This window comes from Rhineura floridana, chromosome 7, assembly GCF_030035675.1.
Source record: "Rhineura floridana isolate rRhiFlo1 chromosome 7, rRhiFlo1.hap2, whole genome shotgun sequence".
Classification (NCBI taxonomy): Eukaryota; Metazoa; Chordata; class Lepidosauria; order Squamata; family Rhineuridae; genus Rhineura; species Rhineura floridana.
The window spans coordinates 145,922,455-145,943,549 of record NC_084486.1 but is presented as its reverse complement, the minus strand read 5'-3'; the positions used below and the strand labels follow the sequence as shown (position 1 = coordinate 145,943,549).

The 21,095-nt window shown below is 42.4% G+C and overlaps 1 long non-coding RNA gene across 1 annotated transcript; it reads left to right on the top strand.

Moving 5' to 3' along the window:
- Positions 1-1,825: 1,825 nt before the first annotated feature.
- Positions 1,826-19,102, top strand: LOC133389582 (uncharacterized). Its single transcript, XR_009764136.1, has 3 exons — positions 1,826-1,939; positions 17,742-17,928; positions 18,982-19,102. It is a non-coding gene; the product is annotated as an uncharacterized LOC133389582 (long non-coding RNA).
- The last annotated feature ends 1,993 nt before the right edge of the window (positions 19,103-21,095 follow it).

Here is a 21,095-nt window from a genome sequence, read left to right as displayed (position 1 = left end):
TGTTTGAAATATATGTATATTCTGCACAGGCGTCGAGGGGCTTCAAGCCATTAAGGATGGTAAAATTATGGCTGCCGATTATACGGGTCAGACATATTCTCGGATAATTAATGTTATGATCTTCGGAGGTTGTCTCTGACTCAGAGATTAGATGTGTGTTAGTTTCACCCCTCCAAAGCTTAGAAGCCAGGAGGCTCTCATTATTCTGGCCGATCCTAGCATTAAAGTCCCCCAGAAGAATTATTGGGGCTTTGGGGAATCGTGCCTCCTCTATGATGAAGTGATCTAAATCCTCCCATATTTGCTCTGTAAGTGCCCTAGAGGTGGCGGGGGGAATATAAACATTAATTAGTAAGAGAGATAATGTGTCAAAAGTCAGGTGAACAGCCATGGCAAAATTGTGACATGATGGAATCCTATTACAGTGGACATTTAATGCTGTGGAGATCAGGATTGCCAAACCTCCTTTAGGACGTCCCTTAGATTGGATTCGTTGTAGGACTGCAGGTAGGGATATAGAGTTAAAACCATCTATAATTAAATCGTTGGTATACCAGGTCTCCTGTAGACAGATTACATCCTGATGTTTTAAGAAGTTGGTAAAGTCTGGGACATTTTGTTTGGCAGTCCAGCCAGCTATGTTCCAGGACAGCATCCGTAATATACAAACAGACATCAGTAAGGTGTTGGGTTTACGTGCAGGGTGAGTTACCTCTAAGGAGGGTAGGTTAGGCTGGGGAGGTCAATGCAGCGCTTCAGTATGATTCAGTAGGCTCGTTTCTTCCTTGTGTACTACCCAGAGGGTAGGCGCGATTTCAAGGTTGTGGGCTGGGTCAGAGATAGTTCAGTTGAGAAGGTCGTATCCGGAGTAAAGGGAGTAGACACTTCCTCAATGGAGCTCTTTAGTTGGTTCGTATCTAAAAGGCATTGTATTAGGCAGTAAAGTTTATTGATGACCATGCCTCTCTCCAATTCTGTTAATTGACAGTATAGTTCCGTTAGTTGAATCTCTTCCGGTTCCAACTCCCCCAGTAAAATCGAGAGCGGTAAGGCCGGGGTAGGTGGTGAGGCAGGCACAGTTCGTTCCTTATACTGAGGGTAAGCAGGGTGCAAGGTTGCCTCTGTCTCAGTCTTTGAGCAATGTAGGCTCATTGGGCTTCCAAAGTGAGGCCATAGTGATTCTGGGGCTGCAGAGTTGATATAATAGTGTTGTATCAAAAAGCCTCTGCGGCACAGTTCCTCTCTTACTCGGAATATCCGGTTGGTTATTGCCGGGGAGTGGAATGTCACAATTAACTGCCATACTCCAGGTCTAGTAGATACATTAATCATGGATTTGATGTAGTTAGTAGGTTGTCCAGGTTGTAGAATTTGGGCAAAGCAGTTATCCAAAAGGGTTATACTTGGAAAGGAGGGCCAGCTTCTTAAAGCCCTAGAGTTGTATGATAATACCAATTTTCCAGGCTGCAAAATCAGATTCCAAGAATGAGGCTGCATTTTAGTATGTAATGTCTTTTGATTCTGTGGTGCAGATGCTGTAGTATAGCTCTCTTCGTCAGAAATAGATTCGCTAAGAGAGCTTCCTCTGGAATGTGTAAGGGATACATTCTGGAGGATATTTTGTTTAGATGGCGGTGACAAAATGTGCTCTCTCGTAGTAGAGATCGGTTTTTGTGGTTCAAGTAATTTGAATAATGGTTGGAAGTCCATTTTCTTGGATTTCTTACAATTCTTTGTTTGCCTTTCCTTTTCCCTCCCACAGGAGACGACCTTGGACTGCTGCCGTTTGTTCTTCTTCTTTCTTTTTTTGTTATTAACTGTTTCTTTTGCAGGCACCAGCTGCTGAGGAGAGCTAGGAGAGTCAGGACCCACCACTACAGGAGCTGACTGCTCCGAAGGGCCACATACAGGCTGTAACCCCCAGGACTTCACCAAGGTGGTTAGTAGACTGTTAGTTTCATTAATAAAGGATTTAATTAGTCTCAGTTCCTGCAGGATAGTAAGTTGCCCATCTGAGTCTATTCCTTTAAAAGCATCATTAATCTCAGCTACTGGGGAGCATAGTTCAGAGTCTGGAAGGGAGTTTATGATAGGGGAGTTTTCGCTGAGTTGCTCGTAATATGAGTCAATAGTGAGAGTCTCCGAGGGAGGTGGATCATAGGAAGAATTAGGAGAGTTTAAAGAGCAGTTAAACCCAGCATCTCACAGCTCCTCCGCTAAGCTTGTAGTTGAGGCTTTAGCAGCATTTCCTGTATGGCTGTTAACAAAAAAGGGTTTCCCTAATGACCATTCATGTGCCACTGCTGGTAAAGGAACCCTGGTCTGAGGATTCTGTACGTTCAGGGGATGCAGTACATCCTGCGTTCGAGGGAAATAATTAGTTATCTTGGGTTGCCATTTGTTTAATCCACTCCCATTCTCCATGACAGACTCTTTGCCTCTCCCAAGCGCTAGTTCTTCTTATTATAGCCGTTACCTGAGATGTTGCAATAAAACACTAGCACCCTTCGCTCCCGCAATAGCTGCACTGCTTATCTATTTGTCTACTTCTGTATACAGTTGTCCTCAGATCAGATCAGAGATGTTTTAAAGGGAGTCCAGGTAATTACTCTTGCTGAATTGCAAGAATTGCGGCGGTTGCCCAGGTTAATGGTGGCAATTAGCCCATATGTAAGGCTTCTGTTTACCCTACTGCCGCTCTTTTATTGCTTTTACTGTAGTCTTTCTGATGCTAGCAGATGCTAAAAAAAGCGACTTGGGTATGCTGAGCTCAGAATTCCAAATCGTAAAAATTTGGAACACGTATTTGTTATAGAGTTCTACTATCTGCAAGAGCTTACAGATAAGCTTCTTACCGGAAGAGGATCCTTGCCGGAAGTCATGAGGTTGCATTTCTGTCCCTGTTTGAGTAAGCCCCACTGAATATGCTGGGACTTGCTTCTGAATAAATAAATTTAGGATTGCACTATAAATATCTTTACAGTTTGTGTAAATAATAAATATATTTGATAGTCATGCTTATATAAATATTTCTTCATTTATCATATTTTTGGTTTTTGGTTAGGAATCCTGACTGGTTGTGAGATGCTTAGTTTTTTGCCTTACTCATAGGAATCTTGTTGTGGTTGGTATGGTATTACATTTAGGAAAGTGTTACTACCTTCTGTATTTTTTTTTCCTATTTGCATTTCACTTATCTTTAACCTCACTCCATTACAACCATAGAAGCAACAGCAGCATATGCAAGATAATTAACTCCCATTAGTGATAAGAACAAGAATTTATAATTATTATTTCAATTAAAACAAGAGGCTTATCAATACTTTGAAGAGGACCAGATATTTGTTGTTCATGCTCTGGTAACTTCTAGACTGGACTACTGCAATGCGCTCTACGTTGGGCTGCCCTTGAAGACTGTTCGGAAACTACAGCTAGTCCAGAATGCAGCGGCCAGATTGCTGATGCGGACCAGACGGTCCGCTCATATAACACCTGTTCTGGCCTGTCTGCACTGGCTTCCTATTTGTTTCCGGGCTAGATTCAAAGTACTGGTTTTGACCTATAAAGCCCTACACGGCATGGGACCGCAATACCTGGTTGAACGCCTCTCCCAATATGAACCTACCCGTACACTGCGCTCAACATCTAAGGCCCTCCTCCGAGTGCCATCCCATCGAGAAGCTCGGAGGGTAGTGACTAGAACCAGAGCCTTTTCCGTGGTGGCCCCCAAACTGTGGAACAGCCTCTCCGATGAGGTGTGCCTGGCGCCGACGCTACTATCTTTTCGGCGCCAGGTGAAAACCTTTTTATACTTCCAGGCATTTTAAAGTGTGTTTTAACAGCATTTTCACCATTATTTTGTATTTTGGACGTTGTTTGGTTCTTTTATTGTTTGTTTGTTTTGTTTCTTGATTTATTGTATTTATTGTATTCATACACTGTGCTTGTTTTTATCTTTTTGTACACCGCCCAGAGAGCCTTCGGGCTTAGGGCGGTATATAAATTAAATTAAATAAATAAATAAATAAAATATTTATTTTCTTTCTGAGCCCAGGACTGGGTTTTTCATGATGCCCGGTGTGTGTGTGGGGGGGGGGGGGAGCAGGAGAGTAGTCGATAAGACAGACATCCTGGCATTGATAATCGAATTAGCAAGGTATGTGTGGGGTTGTTGTACACTTCCAGGCTCAGTTTCATTTTGAGTATGGAGGTAGAACCTGTGTAGATGTGGTTATCAAAGGGAGAAGAAATTTTGAGTTAAGCAAAGCTCTGCTTTTATAAAACCTAAGAAACATACAGATACTTTGAATGTCTGAGTGCCTGCACCAGTGGAATAATGGAGGAACTTGTAAAACTTGCTGCAACAGTATTTAGAACTGAGCATGTGGTGTGAAAGACTCCTTTTCCTAACATTGTGGCTTGTTTTTCTCCACCCACCACATCTCTGAAATATATCGTATATATAATGGTTAACCGTGCTGCTGCCCTGACTTACTTTATGTTTGTTGCTATTTTGTGTTTTTATTATGTTTTTATATTGATTGTGTATTTTTATTGTTTTATTATATTTGTAAGCTGTGCTGAGCTCTGTTTTTAACAGCAAAAGGGCAGGATATAAATTCTCTTAATCAATCAATAAATACTCCATAGTGTTGGAAACTAGAGTCTAGGCATTTAAGGCTGAAAATGTTGCTTTTAAAAAAAAGATTTCTCACATCTTTCCCCAGTTTTTGGTGGTAATTCCTAGGCACAAAAACAAAACAACTGGACAATCCAAATATTAATATGCAAATATTTTCATAATATGCAAATAATTTGCATAATATGCAAATTAACCTATCCGGATTTGTGGAACTGGAATATGGCAACCCTAGCCTTAATGAGCTGTACATGACAAGCTCCTGGCCTTTAATTTTTCACTATTGGAAATTGTCTGATGTATCAGATAAATGAAAGATGTACAACATTTTTTTGCAATTATTTTCAATATTGCAGCTATTTTATTCATTTGTTTGTTTTTTGATCTCATGCTATGAAAGCTCATGGAGAATTATAATAAGGTGAAAGGTTTCATTTGAAGAACTCAGCATTCATAAGGGAGATATTTGATACAGCTTTGTTCTTCCTTGAGGTATTTTTAAGACTCTTATTCATACAGTTAGAAGGATTTTGTTCATAAAGTACAGTTTGGAAAAATTAGAACTGAATCAGGAGATATATATTCCGGCTCTCTTTATCCGGAATAAAATTACTTGATCTTCTAGAACAGGGCTTCCCAAATTGTGGCTAGTGGGCCCCCAGGATCTGCAAGTTACATTCAGGTGGTCTGTGGAATGCTGGCATTAAATACTCATATTGATTTTTAATTGTATTTTAATTGCTTCTTTTATATCTTATACTTCAGGGGTTCCTAAACTGTGGTCCGTGGACTACATTCAGGTGGTCTGTGGCATTGTGGCATTAAATATTCAAATTGAATTGAATTGAATTGAATATTTAAATATTCAAAATATTTCCTGCCTTTCACAGTCAGGTTAATACAGTAGCCTTCAAGAATAATCCAGGCCAGGATACTGAAGTTCTAATCCAAAGCAATTGGTTTGTGGACTGTGTCACTAAGCCTTCTCATGACAGTGATAGGTTTGTCTTTTTCTCATTCCTTCAGCTGTATGACCTGTTCCCACGACTCATGAACTACCTTCCAGGGCCTCACAAGAAGGTGTTGTCTGAAGTGGAGATGTTGCTTTCATTTATAAAGGAGGAGATAGAGAAGCATAAGGAGTATCAAACACTTCATGAACCACAGGATTTCATTGATTTCTATCTGTATCAGATGGAGAAAGTATCTTTTGTGTGTAAATCAGAGTTTAGCCAAAATGACCCCCTCCCAATTGTACTGTGCCTTTCTCTGATGTCCACGTCATCAGGCCGCATCAACTGAAACCGTTCCCAAGAAGTTGCAGCAGAAGTTGCACTGGACACCTCACTGGGAACTACAGTAGATGTTGATGGGACATCAAGATTGCTACGTAGGTGAGCAACTTTACCCTCAAAGCGTTGTTAGGTAAAAACTAAAATTCTGAGCCGTCCTTTTACCTTACTCACCTCACTTCACCCCGGGCAGAGTGCGGAGCTGAGTCTGCATGAACCCGCTGCCAGAGACTCAGGGAATACGACAACAAAGTACCTTTGGCAAAGGGGACCCAAGCCTGTCCAGCAGATACCTTTCAGAAATGGGAACCTCGTTTATTGGGTCAGATTATATACCCTCATAGAGAGGTTACAGGTCAGGGGAATGAGCACCATAAAACATAAAGAACTACATATCAGCATATAGGTCAGGAAGGAGGGGAGGAAGGGGAGGAAGGAATTTGCCGGGGAAGTGTTGCCCCTTTTGCACATCAGTCGTGCACACTGTTACAACCTTGAGATAAGAAGTGGTGCCAGAGTTCTTAAACCATCTAACAACATCAAAACAAAGAGGGCAGGAGACAGAAACCATACAGAACACATTCTTGTGGAGCAAGGCTTTCATCCTTTTGACACATATCTGCTAAAGCTCAATAAACATATGAAGGTGTGAATTCAGCTTGCAACCTGAGCCAGGTTCTTTCCGGGATGGGAGATCAGGTTAGGGGCAAATAAACCAGCATTAACTTTATTTCATCCTTAATTCATTTTAACCCAACAACGTCTTGCAAACAATTCACAGTAGGCCTCCGAAGGGTCTAAAACTCCATTTCCTGGAGCTGAAATTGAATAGATTATAGCATCATGGGTGCCTTTATTTGGTAAAGGCATAGTTGTAGTCTCTGAGCCAGTGCAGAATGCAAAACAGTTGCTGTGCACTAACTCAGTTTCTGAGCAATGTACAAAGTATTGGCAATATTTTTTTCACTTCAGGCTCTTAACCAAGTAACCTATAACTGAGAGCAAGCACATTTTTGTGGCAATTCCTAACTGAAGTGTACGATGACTGTCCCCATAGCCATGCCGTCAAGGAAAATACAGAGTTATATCACTGGGATTTTATATATCTTACTTTTTTTAACATACTCCTTAAAATCTTCACCTTAAAAACTGCATGCATTCAAGACAAACTATGAATAAAATGTCATGATAAGGTTTATGGGGCATGACTGCAATCATGTGCATTGTTATCTGGGAGTAAGCACCATCAAACAGTATAGGTTGCATTTGTAAAACACATTTGGCTTTAAATTTGTCATTTGCTGCTGAGCAACTGATGTCACAGTACTCTTTGTGTGTTACCAGATCATAAGAGAGCCACTCATAGGTTCTTTTCCAAGTATTTTGGTACTGATGTCCTGGCTTACCTTTCATATTAGAAGCTCTAATCTTGGAAGATCTCCCTACCCTTTAGCTAAGTATCCTGTCAAGGAAGAAGTAGTAATGATTCCTCCTGCCCCTGCATTCAGGTCTCCAGTGCAAGATGTTGTAGGTGTACTTTCACAAGTGAGAGCATCAATCCCAGAATGGGCTTTTCGCGTTCTAATAACAAATCTCTCCATGACAAATTGGTAAGAATGGCGGACTGACCACAATTCAAAGGAGTATATCAAGATTTCACAGAAGGAGAGCCATTGTTGCAACCACTCTAGACCCCAGTATCTTCATCAGTCAAAAAAACTGCTTGTTTAAGAGCAGGGTTAAGGCTATCTCATGTTGGCACTCAGGCACACAGCCCAGCAGCAGGCAGGGGAATCAAACTTCCCGCCTAAAATTCACAGCTGATGAGTGGGCAGGCCAGGCAGGATGGGGGGGAAAACTGCTCTGCAGCCAAAGAGCAGGAGATTCCCCAAGAGGGAAGTGGCTGGCGAGATGGCCGCTGCAGGGCTGAAGATAGAGGAAAAACCCCGCTTCCCGGTGTGAACATTTTTGTAGTCGAGCATACGCATAAATATCTTTGTGGTGCCATCTGTCTGTTTGTAGAAGCGTTTTTTGGTGGCCAAAGTCATTGCGAGGGAGTCCGAGTCTTATGAGAAACTGGAGGGGTGCACGAAAAGACAAGGAATGCATTGAGAGCGAAAGAGACTACGCGTTGAATAATGTCGGGATAAACCACTGTAATTAGATTGATCTTCCCTCACATGGTTGTGTGAGAAACTGGAGAAATCACAAGAACTGTATTTTCTGTTAAAAGAACACACGCACATGTTTTTTGCCACTAAACCCCAATGATAAAGTACAAGAAAAACATTCAGCCATGTACCCCTTGAAACCCTTTCGTGTACCACCAGGGGTACGCGTACCACACTTTGGGAAACACTGCCTTAGAGGGAGAGCCAGAACCATTGCCCTCACTCTGGCTTTAGGATGGCACTAAATTATGGGCTGCCACTCTGGAACAGCCACAATTGAGTACTGTGCTTCCTGCCCTCACTCTAGGGAAAGGCTTGAGTAAAGTGGTTGGGGACCCTGGTACAGTTTCCAAAATAGGCCCCCTTTCCCCTAACAACAACAACAACAACAACGAGGAGGAGGAGGAGGAGGAGGGGGAGGAATGAATGAAATATGGTAGCACAATTTGTCTCGTGGTATCTTAAAGACTATAACATTTATTAAGCTTTTGTGGACTATATAAAATACTCTTGGGTTTCACATTTTAAACTCGCTTAACTCATCATTGTTTTTGCTCACTTCCTGCCTTGGGCCAGTCACCAACTCTTATCCTAGCCTACTTCACATGACTGTTGTGAAGATATAGGAGGAGGTATAAAACGGCTGCAAAAGGGAACTTAGTATTTGTTTCATAGGCATCAAATGTTGATTCCTTTAACAAGAGCAATCCATCCTTATACTATAAATGACACGATCTCCATCAGCCTGCAACCTGGATAACTGCACATTGGTTGGCCCTTATTAATAAGCTGGGTACTGAAACAGATACACATTTTATAGACGGATAAAACAATTAACTAAAAGGGGGAGATAAAGTTATCCCCCACGACCTTTTGATTAGCAAACTCGTCAAATGCGGACTACATGGAAATACTGTCAGGTGGATTCACAACTGGTTGGAAAACCGTACTCAAAGAGTGGTCGTCGGTGGCTCTGCTTCGGACTGGAAGGAGGTTTCGAGTGGAGTGCCACAGTGTTCTGTCCTGGGGCCGATACTCTTCAACATTTTTATCAATGACTTAGATGATGGGGTGGAGGGAAGCCTTATGAAGTTTGCGGATGATACGAAACTGGGAGGGATAGCTAACACAATGGAAGACAGGAATAAAATCCAAAGGGACCTGGATAGACTAGTAAATTGGGCTGAAATTAATAAAATGACATTCAATAAAGACAAATGCAGGATTCTGCATTTAGGCCACAAAAACAAAATGCACGGGTACAGGATGGGAAATACCCGGCTTAGCAGTAGTGCGTGTGAGAAGGACCTTGGAATTGTAGTGGATCGTAAGTTGAACATGACCCAGCAGTGTGATGCTGCGGCAAAAAAGGCAAACGCGGTTTTGGGCTGCATAAACAGAGCTATAGTTTCCAGGTCGAGGGAAGTAATAGTCTCACTATATTCTGCATTGGTCAGGCCTCATCTGGAATACTGCGTTCAGTTCTGGGCGCCTCATTTTAAGAAAGATATAGACAAGTTAGAGCGGGTTCAGAAGAGGGCAACGAGGATGATAGCCGGTATGGAGAACAAGTCTTATGAGGAAAGGTTGAAGGAACTTGGCATGTTCAGCCTGGTGAAGAGAAGGCTGAGGGGCGACATGATTGCACTCTTTAAGTACCTGAAGGGCTGTCACATAGAGGAGGGTACAGATTTGTTCTCTGCTGCCCCAGAGGGTAGGACTAGGTCTAATGGTTTTAAGTTGCAGGAGCGTAGATTCAGACTGGACATTAGAAGGAACTTCTTGACAGTAAGGGCAGTTCGGCAATGGAACCGACTGCCTAGGGAGGTGGTGGGATCCCCTTCGCTGGATGTCTTCAAGCAGAGGCTGGACAGCTATCTGCGGGAGATGCTCTAGCTGTGGATTTCCTGCTGTGAGCAGGGGGTTGGACTCGATAGCCTACAAGGCCTCTTCCAACTCTATGATTCTATGATTCTATTCTATGATTCTATGGAGATTTTCAGCAATAACGTAAGATCCAAATTTTATTTCATGATTGCTTTGTTGTTCTGTAGCTTTGCCCAGATTTTCAATATTACTAGTTCATGATCTGTACCACAGTCTGCTCCTGGTCTTGTTTTTGCAGAAAGTATGGAACTTCTCCATCTTGTGCTACCAATTATATAATCGATTTGATTCCTATATTGACCATTTGGTGATGTCCAGTTGTCTTTTTGGTTGCTCAAAATGTGTGTTTGCAAGATACGTTTAAAGAAAGATACTTTTCTATCCCTCTATCCCTCTATAATGCCCGTGTTGGATTATTACCACAGTCTATGACCATGTGCAAGGATCTTTGGAGGCTCACTTCAGAAATAAATTACTTAGTACTGAAATGAATAGCTGCCAGAAAGTGTGTCTTGCAGTTGATTTTTAATTATTTTTCACTTTTCCTATCATCGCCCACAGAGCAAGAATGATGCCAACTCTACCTGTAATGAAGGAAACCTGGCTTTTATAATGCTTTTATAATATGTTTCTGTTATGTCTCAAAAGAACAAGATGCTCAAAGAGCATGTCAGACAAGGAATGTCTTTTTACAGTCATTACGTTGCCACCAGTACTGAACAGGCGTTCTACTGCGGCGCTTGAAGGCATGCCTGTGTTGTGCTGCAAAAAACACCGCAGCACACGTGGAAAGCCATGGAGTGATGACACTTCCCTGCTGGGAGACCTCAGGTACCTCACCAGTTCCTCCTCAGCAGTGTCCACTGCTGACTTCTTGCCCTGGGGCAGAAAGTTAAAGAAGTCATCTTCTAAGTCATCTCCTTCCTGGTCTTTATCTGAAGACTGATCACTGTCCTCATTAAGTACACCCATCTTTATTTCAACTTTCAGCAAGGCTTCCATTGTGTATCTAAGAAAGAGAGAGGATATGTTAACACATATATGTTAGGAAACCATCATCTGCTCTTCATTTCCTGATGCTTGTCATGTCCCCTGGTTCAGGGTCCAGCCTGAGCCTGTGGATGATGACATGGAAGGTAGGAAGGTGACCAAGTCACCACACTCATGGGGCAGCACAGCAGACCCTTAAGGATTACCTGCAGCAACCCAAGGTTGTGATGAGGAGCCCCAGGAAAAAAAGGCCCAGCCCCTGCCTACCACCTTAAGCCCTCTGATGCCTCCCTTGAGACAACATTTCCCTTGGAGTAATCCACCCAAAGGGCTTCCCTAATGTTCTTACTTGTTGGTATGGGTGGTGGCCTGACACGATTCCAGCCAATCTAGTTTGAAGCGAGGGTGTAGGCAGGCTGCCAGAAGAAGCCTCTTGTCCTCCCAGATAGCTGCAAACCGCTTTCTTAGGCCTTCGCACACACCTCTCAGCAGCTGAAAACAGTATGTGTACCTCTCAGGTTTGTTTTCCAGTCCTTCTAACTTGCGGTCCAGATTGCAGAGTGTTGGTAGCAAATACCCCATGAACATGCCGTTCTCCCGTTGAAGGATATCTAGGGACTGGGCTAGTGGCTCCATAATCTCTGTGTATTCCTGTACCACTTCAATCTCAGCAGCTGTGATCGTGGACAAGGAGCAGCGGTCCATTATGGCATGCATTTTTAGTGGCACAGTTGACAGGAGCTCATGTAGTTGCTTCAACGCATCAAAGGTGGAATTCCACCTGGTCTTATTCGGTACCTTCAGATACACACCACATTGCGCATGGATATACTCAGCAATCTGGGCTGACTGGTTCTGCTTGGACCACAACTTGCTGCACTTTCCCATCAAGGAACGAAACTGTTTCTTGAAAGGACCAAGAAGACTACTTTTGGAGGAGTCAGAAAGCATGGCCTCTATGTCTTGTGTTACCACAAGGTTGAGGGTGTGGCTAGCACATCTCTGGTGTGGTGGTAAAACAAAATCCTCTCCTGAGTCTGCAGCTTCTTCCTCTGCCTCAGGTCCTGTGTCCAGGATCTCACAGATAGGCACAAACTCCACCTCAGCCTCCTCCTCCTCCTGGTTATCACCATCATCGTCACTGGTGCCTGCAGCTTCCACTGGTTCTTTGGCCATGAAAACTCTGAACGCTTTCACAAAGTTGGAGCCATTGTCTGTAGTAGTGCACATAACTTTGTTGTGGATCCTGTACTGCACATGTACATCATGCAGTGCTTTTGAAAGGACATCGTATGTATGGCGCCCCTTCAGACGCTTACAAGCCAAGGCCCCGACCTCACGTTTCAGGGTAGTTGGGTTGATCCAGTGGGCTGTTACCCCAAAGTAACTCTTCTTGCCATTGGTCCAACAATCTGCAGTGGTCGCTATATATGCCACAGCACCCATTCGGTTTGCAAGAGTTTCTCTCATGTGGCATGCTCTCTTCTCAATTCTGTCTCTCAGAGTCTTGGCACATATGATGGTGAGATCTTTGGGGAGTCCAATGCGAACCAGATTAATGAATGATGGTTTGTCCACAGTCTGAAGTGGTAATGTCTCCTCTACAATGAAATCAATGATTCTCCTGTCGAGATTGCTCTGGGTGACAGGCTCCCTGCCAGATCCCCACCTCTCAAGGGTTGTCTGCTGCTGCTTCAGCATTTTGGGAGGAGGGGTGTCATGCAGTGGTTCAGGAAGGCCACGTCTCCTTGCCTTTATTGCTTCTTCAATTGCTCTCAGCTTCTCAGGGTGTGCCCTCTGAGGAAGAAGAACAAAGCATGAATCCAAGAAAAAATGGAAGAGGAACTTCACAATTTAAACATAAATAGACAATGGACACTCTTTGAGGACCAGCATGACAAAGGCTTACCTCAAAATGTTTCTTCACATTGGATGAGGAGGAAACAGCTGATCTCAGATTTTTGATCCTTGGAAGGCAGTAATTGCATCGTACAACAACATTTTTCCCACTCTGGCTCACAAATGTACAAGCTTTCTCAAAGCCAAACCATGGTACTTGCTGTTCTGCAGATGTGGCTGTGGGCAACTGGCACTGCTTCGTGCTCTGGCACTGCTTCATGCCCTCCTCCTCCTCGTGCACAGGGCCTCCTTTCTGAACCTCACTTTCTAGTTTTGCCTCCTCAGGATCAACAAGCTGTGACTCAAGTGGCCGCACTAACTGACTGCTGCTCTCAGCAGCAAAACCTGCAACAGGCGTCTCTGTAATAAACAAGAGATAATGCTCCTATATGGGTGAACTTCAGCTGTGATGTGCCCCCATCTCTTCCCCATGCTGCAAGATCCCCCAGTCAGAGTGGAAGTAAGCAGGTCGATAGCACAATTAAAAGAGATCCTATTTGCTCACTGAATAACCCTGCCTGGGCCAGTCTAACCTACTATCTCACAGGGTTGTTGTGAGAACAAAATGAGACTAGGGTTCAAATCCCCACATAGCCATGAAGCTCACTGAGTGACCTTGGGCCAGTCACTGCCTCTCAGCCTCATGAAAACCCTATTCATAGGGTCACCATAAGTTGGAATCAACTTGAAGGCGGTACATATATTTTTTATTTTGAATATGATGATTATGATAATAAATATGCAGCATTTCAAATTAATTCTGTATGAGAAGCATTCCATGCCAAGCTTGGAAAACCAAGGATGAGGTATAAAATGTAGACAAAAATACTTTTGACAAAATGCCATTTATATTTTATATATATGAGCCTGGGTAGGGAACATTTAATCTAGCCTACTTGCTTTCAGCAAGAAGGGTTAAGTGCCTTCAGGCTAGGGCAGTCACCAGAAGGCCACAGCAGAGACAAAGGAGCCTAGTGTTGTGGAGATGTTAGATGGGAGCTTTGGGGAGTAAAGATGGAGGCTCCTGAAGGCTGCAATTCTAAACACACTTACTAAGGGATTAAGCCCCATAGAACTCAACAGGACTGACTTCTAAGTAGATATAGTTTGGACTGTGCTGTTGGTAAACCTTGACTAGGGTTCTTCTGCAAAGACATCCATATCCAAGCAGGGTTGGCAACCCCCTGCCTGGAACACCCTGCCCTTATCTTTTAATGTGGCTGCTCCAAATGTTTTTACAGATTTGACCCTTTACTTCAGAAAGAGGTCTGAAAAATGAGTAAGAGTAAGAAGTATCTTTTAAAATTGTTCTTTTCAATTCACTCTTGAATGAACATCATACCTAGGGCAGATCCACACCATTCCTTTAAAGCACATTCAACACCCATTTGAAGCACATGAATCCCACCACAGAATCATGGGAACTGCAGTTTGTTAAGAGTGGTGAGAACTATAACTGTGAGGGGGAAATGACACTTCCCAGAATTCTTTAGGGGAAGTCATGTGCTTTAAATGCGAGTTGGATGTGCTTTACGCATATTGTGTGAATCCACTTAATAAATTTTGCCTGCATGTAAATTGTTTTAATTAATTTTTCAAAATGGAAATAAGCTATAAAGTGTAGTGGGTGACCATGGGCTACTCACCATTTCTCAGCCTATCTGCCCCTCAGGATGAAAACAATGGAGAACCATGACTACCCCAAGGCATACTTAAAATGTAAAGGAAGTATTGTACAACCATAGTATGCAATTGGATACTTATAGGGACACAGCATGACAAAACTGGGTGGAAGTAATGAGTGGGGTACCACAGGGCTCGGTCCTGGGCCCAGTGATCTTCAACATTTTTATTAACTACTTGGATGAGGAGGTACAGAGCATGCTTATCAAATTTGCAGATGATACAAAATTGGGGGGCATAGCTAATACCATGGAAGACAGAAATAAAATTCAAAGGGACCTTGATAGGCTGGAGCATTGGGCTGAAAACAACAGAATGAAATTCAACAGGGATAAATGCAAAGTTCTACACTTAGGAAAAAGAAACCAAATGCACAGTTATGAGATGGGGGATACTTGGCTCAGCAGTACGACATGCAAGAAGGATCTTGGAATTGTTGTTGATCACAAGCTGAATATGAGCCAACAGTGTGATGTGGCTGCAAAAAAGGCAAATGCTATATCAGGCTGCATTAACAGAAGTATAGTTTCCAAATCATGTGAAGTATTAGTTCCCCTCTATTCAGCACTGGTTAGGCCTCATCTTGCGTGCTGTGTCCAGTTCTGGTCTCTGCACTTCAAGAAGGATGCAGACAAACTGGAACAGGTTCAAAAGAGGGCAACAAGGATGATCAGGTGACTGGAAACAACGCCCTATGAGGAGAGACTGAAGGAACTGGGCATATTTAACCTGGAGAAGAGAAGACTGAGGGGAGATATGATAGCACTCTTCAAGTATTTGAAAGGTTGCCACACAGAGGAGGGCCGGGATCTCTTCTCGATGATCCCAGAGTGCAGGACACAGAATAATGGGCTCAAGTTGCAAGAAGCCAGATTTCGACTGGACATCAGGAAAAGCTTCCAAACTGTTAGAGCCATACAACAATGGAACTAATTACTAGAGAGGTAGTGGGATCTCCGACACTGGAGGCATTCAAGAGGCAGCTGGACAGCCATCTGTCGGGAATGCTTTGATTTGGATTCCTGCATTGAGCAGGGGGTTGGACTTGATGGCCTTATAGGCCCCTTCCAACTCTACTATTCTATGATTTTATGAAAATATTTATATAAGCATGACTATCAAATATGTTTATATATATAACCTGTAAATATATTTATAGTGCAATCCTATGTTTGTTTACTCAGAAGCAAGTCCCAATGTATTCAATGGGGCTTACTCAACCAGGGAAAACTGCAGCCTCAAGTGATAAGGAACTTGTTCTTTTAACAAGTCCTTTAAGTTGAGACCTTATCCCAGTCTGCGTCTGTGTTGAAATTGCTTTTTAATATGTTTTTAAACTTTTTCTTAAAAAAAAGTTTTTAAAGCTTTTAAAAATGTTTTTAAAGATGTTTTGTTTTAATATATTTTAAAGTCTGTTTTTATGATTTTTAAAGTGTTTTTAGTGCTTTTGTTTGCTGCCCTGGGCTCCTACTGGGAGGAAGGGTGGGATATAAATCAAATAATAAAAATAAATAAATAAATAAACTTCATTCATTTTTTAAAAAAATGAGTATTAGTTTCCTACATAATTAAAACTGTGATAAACCCTGCCTAATTTCTTTAAAAACAGGGTTGGAGGGAGAGAGATTTACAACACAAACACAACTCTGCACTATGTTTACTCACAAGTCCCATTAATTTACAGCACAATCCTAACCATGTCTACTCAAAAGGAAGTCCTAATGGAGTTCAATGTGGTTTACTCCAGGTACATGCTATACTCCCAAAAATAGCTTTACTCCCAGAAAAGCAGATATTGGATTAAATACTTTCATATTTCATAGCCCAGGGTCTGGCTCTTGGACAGAAGAGGAAAAAAAACATTAAGCCATATTACTTACGCAAACTGCAAAAAACTCAAAGCCACCATATTCTGACGTTCAGCCTAGGCATGCCTGGATCAACAAGTCACAACTCTGGCATCATTGGCTACAATCATGAAAGGGCAGGGTTACAGCCAGAGCTTTGAAAAGTTACTTTTTAAAACTACAACTCCCATCAGCCCCAGCCAGCATGGCCACTGGATTGGGCTGATGGGAGTTGTAGCTAGAGCATGGATCTGTTTAAAAAAAAGTTGTGCGGGGGGGGTTACGTTTTGGTGTATATCTCGAGAATTAGACCACCTAGAAACTTACTTTTTTTTTAAATTGAAGCGGAGAGTCCGGAGAGTAAGGGGTGGTAGCCAGAGAGCCGGAGCCCCCCCCAAAACCAGAGACTCCAGCCGAAAACACACACACCAGGGCACACACACACACACACACACACACACACACACAAATCATCGTCACTCACCTCCACAGCTCTTCGCCATTCTGCTGCTGCCTTCCTTGCCCTGGCTTTTTCCTCCGGCGTCCATTTCGTCCTCTCAGACGCTGGCAGGCCCTGCCTATTCACCTCTTCCCTCGTGCCTCCTAACACAGATCACGAGGGAAGAGAGAGTCTGCGCAAAGGTCCAATCAGTGTGAGGCACATGTCTTGTGTTAACCAATCACAGCCAGGAGCTGACTTCCCCTTGTTCCCGTCCCCAAGTAACGTCCAACCTAATGTGGAAATGTTAAAGTTGCAGCTGAAAAGTAGGGAAATTACTAGTCGTTCTGTTACTTGCCAAATGTAATGGAATTACCCACTCGTTATTTAAAATTGTAACTAATTGCAAGCAACTCATTAAAAATAATGAGTTACTTCCAAGCTCTGAGCTTATTTATGGAACGCTGTGACATTCCACATTAATGTGCTTTTATTTGCCACCCTGGGTTCCTGCTGAGAGGAAGGGCGGGATATAAATCAAATAATGAATGAATGAATGAATGAAACGTAATGGAGAAAACACACCAATGAGTCTGAGTCTGAATCCTGCAGGGTTGGCCAGGACATATATACACACTGGATTAGCTATTGGTGGCATCTGGATCAAAACCAATTCCCTTATAGATGCCATCCCAGAGATTCAAGGGGAGATGTGGAGGGAACAGTGGCTACAACGGTGGGATTTAAACATCAGCCATGGGGGTAGGCTGTGGCCCACTCTTCCAAATTCCTTTCTTAGAGTCAAAAACTAGTTATTGGCTGAGATATATGCCCTGGAAAATAGATGAGATCAGTTATTATTCACTTGCTGCCTTTCTCTTGTCTTCTTCACAGGGCTTCGTGTATGTTTGGGGGAACAGCTGGCAAAGATTGAGCTCTTCCTCTTTTTCACTAGCCTCCTGAGGGCATTCAGATTCCAGCTGCCGAAAGGAGTGACAGAAATCAACAAAGAACCTATGCCAGGACTTACAAGACATCCCCATCCTTATAAGATTTGTGCTGTTCCCCGCTGCAGTACATGGTAAACTATAAAGATATTTATAGTGGCTTCTTTATTACTGCAAAGTTTTTAATAACTCATTTCCACTTCATCCAATAATTTGCCTTGCCTTGTTCAGATTCACTCTGTCCTGGAATTTCTTGATTCTATTTGAACTTGAGGCTGATTTGTCAAGAAATTAGTTGCTGGATCTATCACCTGGCAGACACCACCCTCCCAATTTCTATTTAAGCACAAGTGCTCAGAATTGCGATCCTGGTCCCTTCCCCCAGGTTTGCTGTGGGGAGGATGGATCGCCTTTTACACACAGTCCGACTCTGATGGGGCGTAACTCCTGGTTTTGGGTGCAGATGTTTAGTCTGCTTGGGCTGGTGTGTAGAGCCACCTGATTGGCTGGCTCTCATGCCTCCCTCTTATTTCCCTGTGCCCATGACCTTTTCAGTGTGGGCTTAGCTGATTGCCACTAGGGGGCTTCACAGGAATTTTTCCTTCCTTTGTCCTTTTGACCGGGGAGGTTTTTTGCCTGTGTCATATTGGATTGTGATTTGGTGGTTATTTGGGCAGGGTCAGTGCAGGGTTAAAGAAAATGAGGGAAAGTTGCAAAATTGGTGAGAACCTGGAGGCACCTTCTAGAAGGTGAAGGGGGGCTTCCCTCAGACCTGCCCATCAAAACCTCAAGGCCAGATAGTGGGGACAGGATCCCTCCTTGGGGACTGCACAGATCACAGACTCAATGCCTCAGCGCTGGAGCTGAGGGTGACCTAGACAGAATTCCCTAGGCACAGTTAATATGCTGGCAATGATGGGCCTAGGAGTAGGTAATACAACTACCCAGAGCTTGGAAAAGTTATTTTTTTTGAACTACAACTCCCATCAGCCCCAGCCAGCATGGCCACTGGATTGGGCTGATGTGAATTGTAGTTCAAAAAAGTAACTTTTCAAAGCTCTGCAACTACCATTGTGCCTAGAGCCAAGATTCCTCTCCCCAAACTCTGAGGATTTGCATTTAAGCTTTGTAGCAGATTTTAAGAGCCCACACTGATCTTTAATATTTATTTATTTATTTCTCTGCAGATCTTCATATGGATAATTGGCTTCAATTTGTTTTAACTGATCATTGAGATTAATTGGCTCAATTGCTTAGGAGCATTATTTGTTTAATTGGCTTAATAAAACATTGCCCTTTTTCATCCCACATACTGTGTCTGCCTCATCATTTGGACGGGTCTGGGTGCAATAGAATTCTTGTGGTGTTAAAACTATACATTTCTTATTCTGTGCCCTTTGATGGCAAAAAAAGGAAAAACTATTGTTTTCAACAAAAAACTCAGTATCATTTATTTATTGTGGATTCTCTGGTAAGTGTTGAAATGAATGGTTATAATGAAATGTGTGAGAGGTCTAGATATGTAAAAGGAAAGGACTTGTACCTCCTTCAGTTTTAGTGACTAGAGAAGGATGGCATATTTTGGCTCGGTGGTTACAGGTTGATCTGTACGCTTATGCTAAATTAACTTTATGGGGTAACCCAGATTTGAAGCTAGAGAGGCAATTCTTTTTCTGGAAGAAATTGGTAGATTGTGGGATTTACACACTAGATCAGCTGATAGGAACAGATGGAGAATTGCTGCAGTTTAAGTATTATTTTCCAGTTAGTGCTGCAATATTTACAATTACGACACCTGTTGGTATTTATCTATGGCCCATCTGCTTTGAGTGCCTCAGCATTCCCTAAATTAGTGGATGGAATAACTGGATATTTTAAAAAAACAGACCCATAACTATGGTTTATATTTACTAGAAGGATGTAAAGTAGAAGTTCAAGAACTTAGGGAAGAACAGGAACATGGAGTTAGAATATGATATACAACCTAAACTACAGAAAATTGCTTTAGAATTAGGGATGGGTAAGAATATCAATTCAGTTTGCATTTCAAGCTGAATTGATCAAATTTGCACTTTCTGAAACAACATAAGAACTAAAACATAGCGATCCTTCAAAATTTGAATGTATATGAATTTTGCAATGCAGTTCACCAACCAGTGTTAACAAAAATTCATACATAAGATAAAGTGTGCATAAAAATGAATATGTGAGAGAAAATAACTTGCAAAAATGCATTACATGATGAGAAGGAACAGGAACAGATGGCATATCAGATGGCATACCAATAGAGTTGCTACAAGCTACTGAGACTGAATCTGTCCAAATTTTGACAAAAATCTGTCAAAAAATATGGAAAACTAAACAATGGCCCACAGACTGGAAGAGTTCAATATACATCCCAACTGCAAAGAAGGGATCCCAGAGAAGAAAGTAAGTATCGAACTATTGCCTTAATATCCCATGCAAGTAAAGTAATGCTCAAGATTCTACAACAAAGGTCCTTACCATATATGGAGCGAGAAATGCCAGATGACCAAGCTGGATTTAGAAAGGGAAGAGGCACCAGAGATCATATTGCAAGCATACGTTGGATAATGGAATGGACCAAAGAATTTCAGAAGAAAATCACCCCCTGCTTTATAGATTACAGCAAAGCCTTTGACTATGTAGATCATGAAAAACTATGGAATGCTTTAAAAGAAATGGGGGTGCCATAGCATCTGATTGTCCAGATGCGCAACCTATACTCTGGACAAGAGGCCATTGTAAGGACAGAATATGGAGAACCGGATTGGTTCCCCATCGGAAAGGGTGTGAGACAAGGCTGTATTGTATCACCCTATTTATTTAATCTATATGCAGAACATATCATACGGAAAGCGGGATTGGACCAAGATGAAGGAGGTGTGAAAATTGGAGGGAGAAATATCAATAATTTAAGATATGCAGGTGATACCATACTACTAGCAGAAACCAGTAATGATTTGAAACGAATGTTGATGAAAGTTAAAGAGGAAAGCACAAAAGCAGGACTACAGCTGAACATCAAGAAGACTAAAGTACTGTAATGACAACAGATGATTTATGTAACTTTAAAGTTGACAATGAGGACATCAAACTTGTCAAGGATTATCAATACCTCGACACAGTCATTAACCAAAATGGAGACAATAGTCAAGATATCAGAAGAAGGCTGGGACTGGGAAGGACAGCTATGAGAGAACTAGAAAAGGTCCTCCAATGCAAAGATGTATCACTGAACACTAAAGTCAGGATCATTCAGACCATGGTATTCCTGATC